Source organism: Gekko japonicus, unplaced genomic scaffold (genome assembly GCF_001447785.1).
Source record: "Gekko japonicus isolate JY-2015 unplaced genomic scaffold, Gekko_japonicus_V1.1 scaffold1208, whole genome shotgun sequence".
Lineage (NCBI taxonomy): Eukaryota > Metazoa > Chordata > Lepidosauria > Squamata > Gekkonidae > Gekko > Gekko japonicus.
The window spans coordinates 119,548-127,161 of NW_015169208.1; the positions used below are offsets into that span (position 1 = coordinate 119,548).

At 41.8% G+C, this 7,614-nt stretch overlaps 1 pseudogene; it reads right to left on the minus strand.

The window, feature by feature from the left end:
- Positions 1-6,385: 6,385 nt before the first annotated feature.
- On the minus strand, positions 6,386-7,222 carry LOC107114768 (annotated as a pseudogene).
- Positions 7,223-7,614: the final 392 nt, after the last annotated feature.

Below are 7,614 nucleotides of genomic sequence, written 5' to 3' on the forward strand. Positions count from 1 at the left end.
AGCCCATAAACGAAAGGCTCGATGGTATTAACCAACAGATGACCGCTTCAAACCAGAGCCTGGCAAAGCAGCAACAGCAAATAGCCGAGCTAACCAAGAGATCGGTACAGGCAGAAGAAAAACGTAGAGAGACTGTACACGATACCAAGAAAGTCAAAAAGAAGATTGGTCTGTTGGAACAGAGGCAAGACTTTCAGGAAAGAAGATTGCTGAACTTGCAAATGGAAAAAGCAAATAAGATGCTCAGGTTTCAGGGGATTGCTGAATCGCAAGGAGAAAACTTGAAAAAGATGATGGCAGAGCTCATCGCGTCGGCGGTGGGGGTGTCAACGGCAGAAGCAGAATCGGAAATTGAGGTCATACTCAAAATATATTAAGCGGAACAACCTGCTGGGCGAAATTGTCATCAAGTTTCTCAGAAGACAGACTAGGGAAGATATCCTTAAAGCAACAGCGGCAAGTCCCCTGCAGCTGGGAACAGCAGTCATCAGGGTCCTAAAGGACACTCCATTTGAGGTTCGTCAGAAAAGGAAAGCGTATAAAGATCTGATTTCAACCCTGCAGATCAACCAAATTTCGTATTCTTGGATTTTTCCTGAAGGTGTCGTGTTCAAATACAGAGATAAAAGGGAGAAAATCGACTCGGTTTTAAAAGCGGAAGAATGGTTGAAATGGCATTTCAGATCGAAGGAAGAGGAACAACAGGAAGGAGACGGTGGAGCAGGCATTGTAGAAGATACGGATGAAGACCAAGGTGCAGCGGGAGGTGTTTCGGTCAGAGAGACATATGAATTGCGACATAGAGGACCAAAGTAACTCTTTATAAAATAAAGACTCGCAAATGATGAAGATGATGAAAGAGACTCGGTGCACACATGAGAAGCTGGATTAAATACTAACATGGACTGACTAATTCTTTAATTCATTGATTTAAACGAAAAGTTATAAGTTTTAATACTAACTGAATACTAACTGTTAAGGATCTTCCCTCTTGGATTTTTAGTCATAGTGTGGGTTTAATTTACTGTCCTTTTATCCTGGGGTACTTTTCCCTTTCCCTTTTCTTTTTTGTTAGTCTGTAGGTGTAACAAAAAATAATAAAGCTACCCTGCCTTCAGGGGATTTTTTTTTTTTTAAGTCCTATGTGAAAGTTCCTTGGTTAAATACTCACAGTGCAACGCTAAGAACACTTTCCTGGGAGTAAGCACCAATGAATAGACCTGAGTACAATTCTGAGTAGACCTGTTTAGGATTGCTCTCTCAGTGTTTAGCAGCAGCATATCTATCTAGTACATCTAGCACAGCAGATCTATCTAGTATATTGCCAAGAAATTCAGAGTAGCATGCATGGTCTTCCTTCCTAATTTTCTTCTCACACCAACCTAGTCTTGTAAGCTTGGCTGAGAGAGACTGATTGGCCCAAGGTCTCCCAATGAGTTCCATGACCATGTGGGGATTTGAACCTGGATCTCTGAGATCCTAACTCCTAGATGTATGATGATAAATAGGATATAGACTATGGTGCAGGGGAAGGAGAAGTTGCTTTAGCTTTCTCGCAGTGTCATTTTCCCAACTTGAAACGTCCCCAGGGTCCTGAGTTGTTTGGGAAATAAGTTCCCCACTGCTACTTTCTGGCTGTAGGATATGCAAGTTGGGTCAGAAAGACACCAAACCAACTCATTTCCAAATTTGTCAGGTAATTTGGACTAGCCTGTCACTCTGATAGCTATACTGACTCTTCTGATGACTTCACATGTTGATATTCCTTTAGAACATTCCTTTAGAACTGTTCAAAAGAAGGTAAAAGTGCAGATATGACCTCCATGAACATAAACTAAAGAGTGGTGCTATCATGCAAGTGACATCTTTTTCTGTAGACCTTGGTAAGTGTAACAATTAGGATGTATGAATAATAACATTTGCAGTTCCTGAACAAAGCAATCAGTCCATATTTGATGTAAATTAATGTCAATAAAACTGTTTGCATAGTGTCAGTGTAATCCTGACACCTTTATTTGGAAGTAAGCCAATAAATCCATTTGACTTCTATAAAATATTCAACTAATACATGGGATTACAGAAAATGATTGGCATTCTCCTATTTCTTCACAATCAGGAAATGCCTCATATGTAGCAATCCTCCACCACTTCATCAGTTAGAAAAGGTAGGAAACTTGAAAGAAACCACTGGTTTAAGAGCATAAGAGAAAACCTTCTGGATGAGACCGATGGTCCTTTGAGTCTAATGTTCTGTCGCCCACAGTGGCTGATCAGATGCCCCAGAATGCCCATGGTAGGAGCACAGATGCTCAAGCTTTCTCCCTGTTGCTGATCCCTGGCAACTGGCATTCAGAATATGGTGATCCAATTTAGCCAACATGGCTGATAGCCATTGATAGGCTTATTATCCATGGATTTATCCAAGTTCTTTTTAAAAGTATCACATGGAAAGTGAGTTCCATAAGTTAATTATGGATTTTGTTCATTAGTCGGTCTTTAGTCTACCGCCAATCCATTTTATTGGATGGCTCTGAGATCTAGCATTTTGTGCAGAAAGAACTTTCTATACACTTCTTCTAAATAGTCCATAATAAATATCCATGGCATTTGCCCTTTACAATTTCCTTTCTAGACTAAAAAAGACGAACTGTTTAGCATTTTCTTGCAAGGGGGGTATTCTAAACTCTGGATCATTTGGATGCCCTTCTGAAACCTTTTGGAGATGGGGTGACTGAAACTGTCCAGAGTATTCCAAATGAGGCAGTATTCAGGGCCTATCAGAGGAGCAGGGTCATTTGGCCAAGGCCTCACATTCACAGGAAATTGTGTTGTTATTTCCAAATGAGATTATACATATGGTTTTAGAGAAACCCTGACAGGACTGAAAGAAGACAATAAGACTTTCAAAAATTAAACTGACCCAGTCCTCTTTTGACCTCAGAGAGGCTCTGGCAGCATTTGTGCAAGGACATTACCATTATTTCCTTTCCTAATAATCTCCAGGACAGAATTTTCTTTTGCACACTGAGTCAATATTTTGTTGAGGTGTTCTCTTCACCACAACCCCAAGATCTCTTTTCTAGTCAATCACTGTCAATTTATAATTCATCAGTGGATGACTTGCATTAATCCACTGCAGCACAGGGTCATAAATTTAGATTTGTATCCAAAATTTGCAGCTTAGATTTATCTGTATTCACACTACACAGTATGCTGCAGACTTTTTGGTTGTTTGTTTTGCAATTAAAAAGACGGATTTCCAGAGGCATAAAGAATGAACCGTGAAGTAAGTTGTAATACTCAAAGGCTTGACACATTAAACTAAACACAGTGCAATCAATAACAAAAATTGACTAAGCACACCGTGTTTTACAGAGTAATCTGAATAGATTTGCCTTCTGGATATTCATGTGAAAAATCAATTTTTTGAACTAACCAAGCTGCAAAGACGTATCGTCCTAGTCAAAACACTCTCTGAGCATCATGTGGTAGAAGGGACAACACTGACATTGTCAGGGAACATAACGGGTGCCACTACAGCCTTAGTGAACCTAGTGAGATAAAGACAGAGCTGTGTACAGCGTTCCTTTGTTCTCAGTGCAATAGCTTGTGTGAAGAAATGCATTTTTTCTTAGGGGGTTTGAAATGAGCAAAAGCTTCATTCTATTAAAAGAACAAGCAGAGAACAAGCAGGAAGGGGAGAAGTCAGTTCAATTGCTTTCCAGACTTACCTCAGCCCACCTTCCTACAAATGCTAATAGGTCTAGACAAATGGATGGTCAAGCCCCCCCCCTCCAAGCAGGAAACAGAGATTTGGAGGAATTAAATACTAGAGAGACTTCAGGAAGGAAAATTCTGGAGACTTCAGGAAAAACTCTCTGACCTGGCCTGACTTGGTCAGTGTGTGGGGAAAAGAGAGGTGATAAAACTCAGGGGAGCATGGAGGTAGTCCTCTTGGGTGCAAAGTCAATTAGAGCAGGCAGAACTTTTAACTGCAGGCTGGAGGGGGCAGCCATTGATCATGTGCTGGCCTGAGGAGCTGAAGAAAATTTCAAGGTAGGAAACTCTGTAGAGATCTATAATTACCTAAGCTAAGGAGTCTGTCCTATATTTTAACATCTGATAGGGCATGTATAGAGAGAGGGAAAAAGAGGAACTGCCATTTACCCATTTCTTTTGAATCTCTTGCTCAGTCTGGTGCTGTGCTAAAAGTATGCCTATGAACATTTTCTTTTTAATAAATACATCATAACTTTGGGTGCTGGTAGTGGTTCTCTGTAGCACATAGACATGCTATTTTAAAAGGAATGCTGCAGGGAGGCAGTCAGTCGGCAAGTGGCTTTTCCTCCAGGGGAGACCACAAAAAGAAGGAAGAAACTGTGAGGTAACTGCGCTAGAAAATATTTCAATAACAATCACAAAATTATACAAAAATGTGTACAGAAAATCATATAAATGCACAAGACAGTAGAAAATGGTGTGACGATGGTCTCCGGAATGTTCTATCGTTTCGATACTATTCTTCTTCCGAAAGTGGATGAAAGCCTTACATACAGCAACTCTTGGTCTGTCATTTCAACAAGTAGGTATCAAAAATTTCATTAATATTCACCGATGTATCATAACTTAGTTGCAAGAAATTCTCTGAAAGAATGTTCCTAGGGCAAAGTGCTTGTATAATGCCTTACGGACCATTGTCACACCATTTTCTACTGTCTTGTGCATTTATATGATTTTCTGTACACATTTTGGTATAAATTTGTGATTGTTATTGAAATATTTTCTAGCGCAGTTACCTCACAGTTTCTTCCTTCTTTTTGCGGTCTGTTCTGTGACTGTGACCATCATTTTTGAGCCATTTTCCTCCAGGGGTACACAAGGCAGTAAATGACCCCCTGGACAGCAGGAGACCCAGAGGCAAGGCCTCAGAACCTGGAAGGGAAGCTGGGAGTCCTTACCCTCCCAGTGGGTAATTCCTGCAAAGGTCAGGTGGTGGTGGATTACCAGAGAGAGAGAGAAAATCCTTTATATACATGCAATTGAATCATATGTATACCCATCTTCAATTGTTTTCTCTTTTCACAAATCCTCTGACTGAACTGGAATTTATTCTCCAAAACTGAAACACAGAACAGGAGTTTAATTTCTGGTCTTTATGCTTTACTCTTGAAGGATCACTGCCCCAAAACTCTCCCTTACCAACTTGCATGGCAGAAGGATTGCAAAGCTTCTCTCACCGAGGAGATTTGGACTGATATTTAGAATTCTTCTTATTTTAAACCATCAGTCATATCAGTCAGTTTACAGACATTCAAACTCATGACACACTGGTATGCCACATCACACTAACTTTCCTTCATTTCCCCCTCACAATCACCGTATTGCTGGAAGGGCTGTAAACAAATTGGTACATTTGCTCACTGTTGGTGGGACTGTGCAAAACTTCAATGTTTCTGGACTGCGATTCTCTCTCATATTAAATCTATTACTGGGATAGAAGTCTTTTTCACTCCTGAAACTCTCTTTCTTGATAACTTGACAAAAGGTCCTCCACTTGGTCATTCCAAGACTACAATAAATATTATGTTAGTTTCTGCTAAAACTGCAATTGCCTCCTCTTGGAAAGATAGTAAAGCACCCACAGTCATGATATGGTTTCGTAAATTATGAAATCACTTTCTCATGGATCTTGTTGAAGACAAAATAAATACAAATCTTACTCAGCCAAGATGCTCTGTTTTGAAGTAAAGTGGTCCCCTATTTTATACTTCCTGTCTCAACATCAATTTATCTCTGGTGAATGGTCACAACTACATAAATGGATTTGAGATCAAATAATTTCCTAGGAAAATTCCTCATCACCTCCTCCTACTATGGTGTCTTGAGGCTATGAATATGGTTTACTATTTTGTTTTTCCCCCTTTGTAATGGGAGTTTTTTTAAAAAAAATCTCTCTATTAATAACTATACTGTTCCAACTTATTCTTGGTGTACTGTTTATGCATAACACTGGTTATAACTGTATTTGTTTAGCATTCTTGCATATAATGTTATACTTCTTGGGTTTTTCATGTTCAGCTGTTCTTGTTCTTATATTCTTTTTCTTTTCTTCTTCTTTTGCTTGGACAGTAAAAGTTTAATATTTTGCTACAGGGAACACCAGCCACAAGCATGAGACAAACGTGGCCCACAAACTGGAGGCCTGCTGCTGTCCCTCCCACCGATCAGAGGGCCCAATTCTTCTTCTATCACATTGGCTAACCCCTACCCCATTTTTCCTAATGGATAAACCACACTCTCTCCTGTTCTATACATATGGAGGTTCTCTGCTGCCAACAACCCCTACGATGCCAAGTTCTGAGCCTCTCCCCCACGGTCCTCTAGCTTATGCCACTGTCCCCGTGCTAGTGCCACTGAACGATTCATGTAGTTTGGCCATGTCATCGCTGAAAACACGGATCCAGCCATCCTGGCGGACGTGGTAGAGGTTAATGGTGCCGCCTGAGTAGGCATCATGGTACATAGCCTGGTAAATGGCATGACAGGCCAGATCGTAGGCTTCCTCAACTGAGAGATCAGGAGAGTAGCCCCGGTCCATCACCCCGTAGGCATAGATGAAACCAGACCCCACTGAGAAAACTGTGCCTGAGATCTGGTTCCGTTCACTGTCCACGTAGTACAGGCCTGGCCCTCGCTTGTCCCAGCCACAAATCATGGTGCCCATAGAAAGCCCCATGCCCTTGTACTGATACACCATGTTGGCCAGCAGTTTGGAGGCAGTGGCCACCGAGATGCGCTCCTTGTTGCGGAGTTCATAGATGCGGCTCTGCCATGTCAGCAGTCGCTCCCAAAAGCTGCAATTTGCTGCCCCGCCAGCCATGGTGCCCAGGAGGTAAGGGTTGATCTTGATGACTTTCTTAACAGTCTGGGATGTGACGTAGACTCCCGCCATGGCCTGTGAGTCCACCGCCACAATCGCGCCATGCTGGAACTTGAAGGCCAAAGTAGTATTCCCATGCAAGAGCTCGATCTTGGCATCCACTGCGGCGGTGCTGGGACAAGGGGCGGCCAGGGACAAGGGCAACCCTGTGGTCTCCGTCCCCTTTTCTCCTCCACTGAAAGCCCCGAGCGTGGGCAACCGAAATTCACAGCCGGCGCCCAGCCCAAAGTACCCGGCCCAGTTCAAGGGCTGCTGCGGCTCCAGCAGGCAAGCCAGTGCCATCTTCTTGTTGTTATATTCTTAAAACATGCCTGTATAGGTATGTTTATAATAAAATGTTTTCATTAATAAAAAAGATCTGATAACTTCAATATCATAATAGTATTGACTATAACTTAGCTTTGGAGAAGAGTCTGAAATCATGGCTCCAATCACAAGAGCTTGGGCTGAGGAAAATAATTGATCTGCCAGTGAGAAGTGGGTGGCAGAGAGGGCTTCAGACCTAGGTATTGCTACAAGAATGGCCAATAGCATACAGGTACTCTGAGAACCACGGGGAAATGTTGTTTTCATTTTGACCAGCATTCTGGAATGCTCCTTGTGGACATATAAAGCAGTATCCAGGCACATCAGGAAACTTGAGAACTACATTTCCCGTGGATTGCTACACAAAG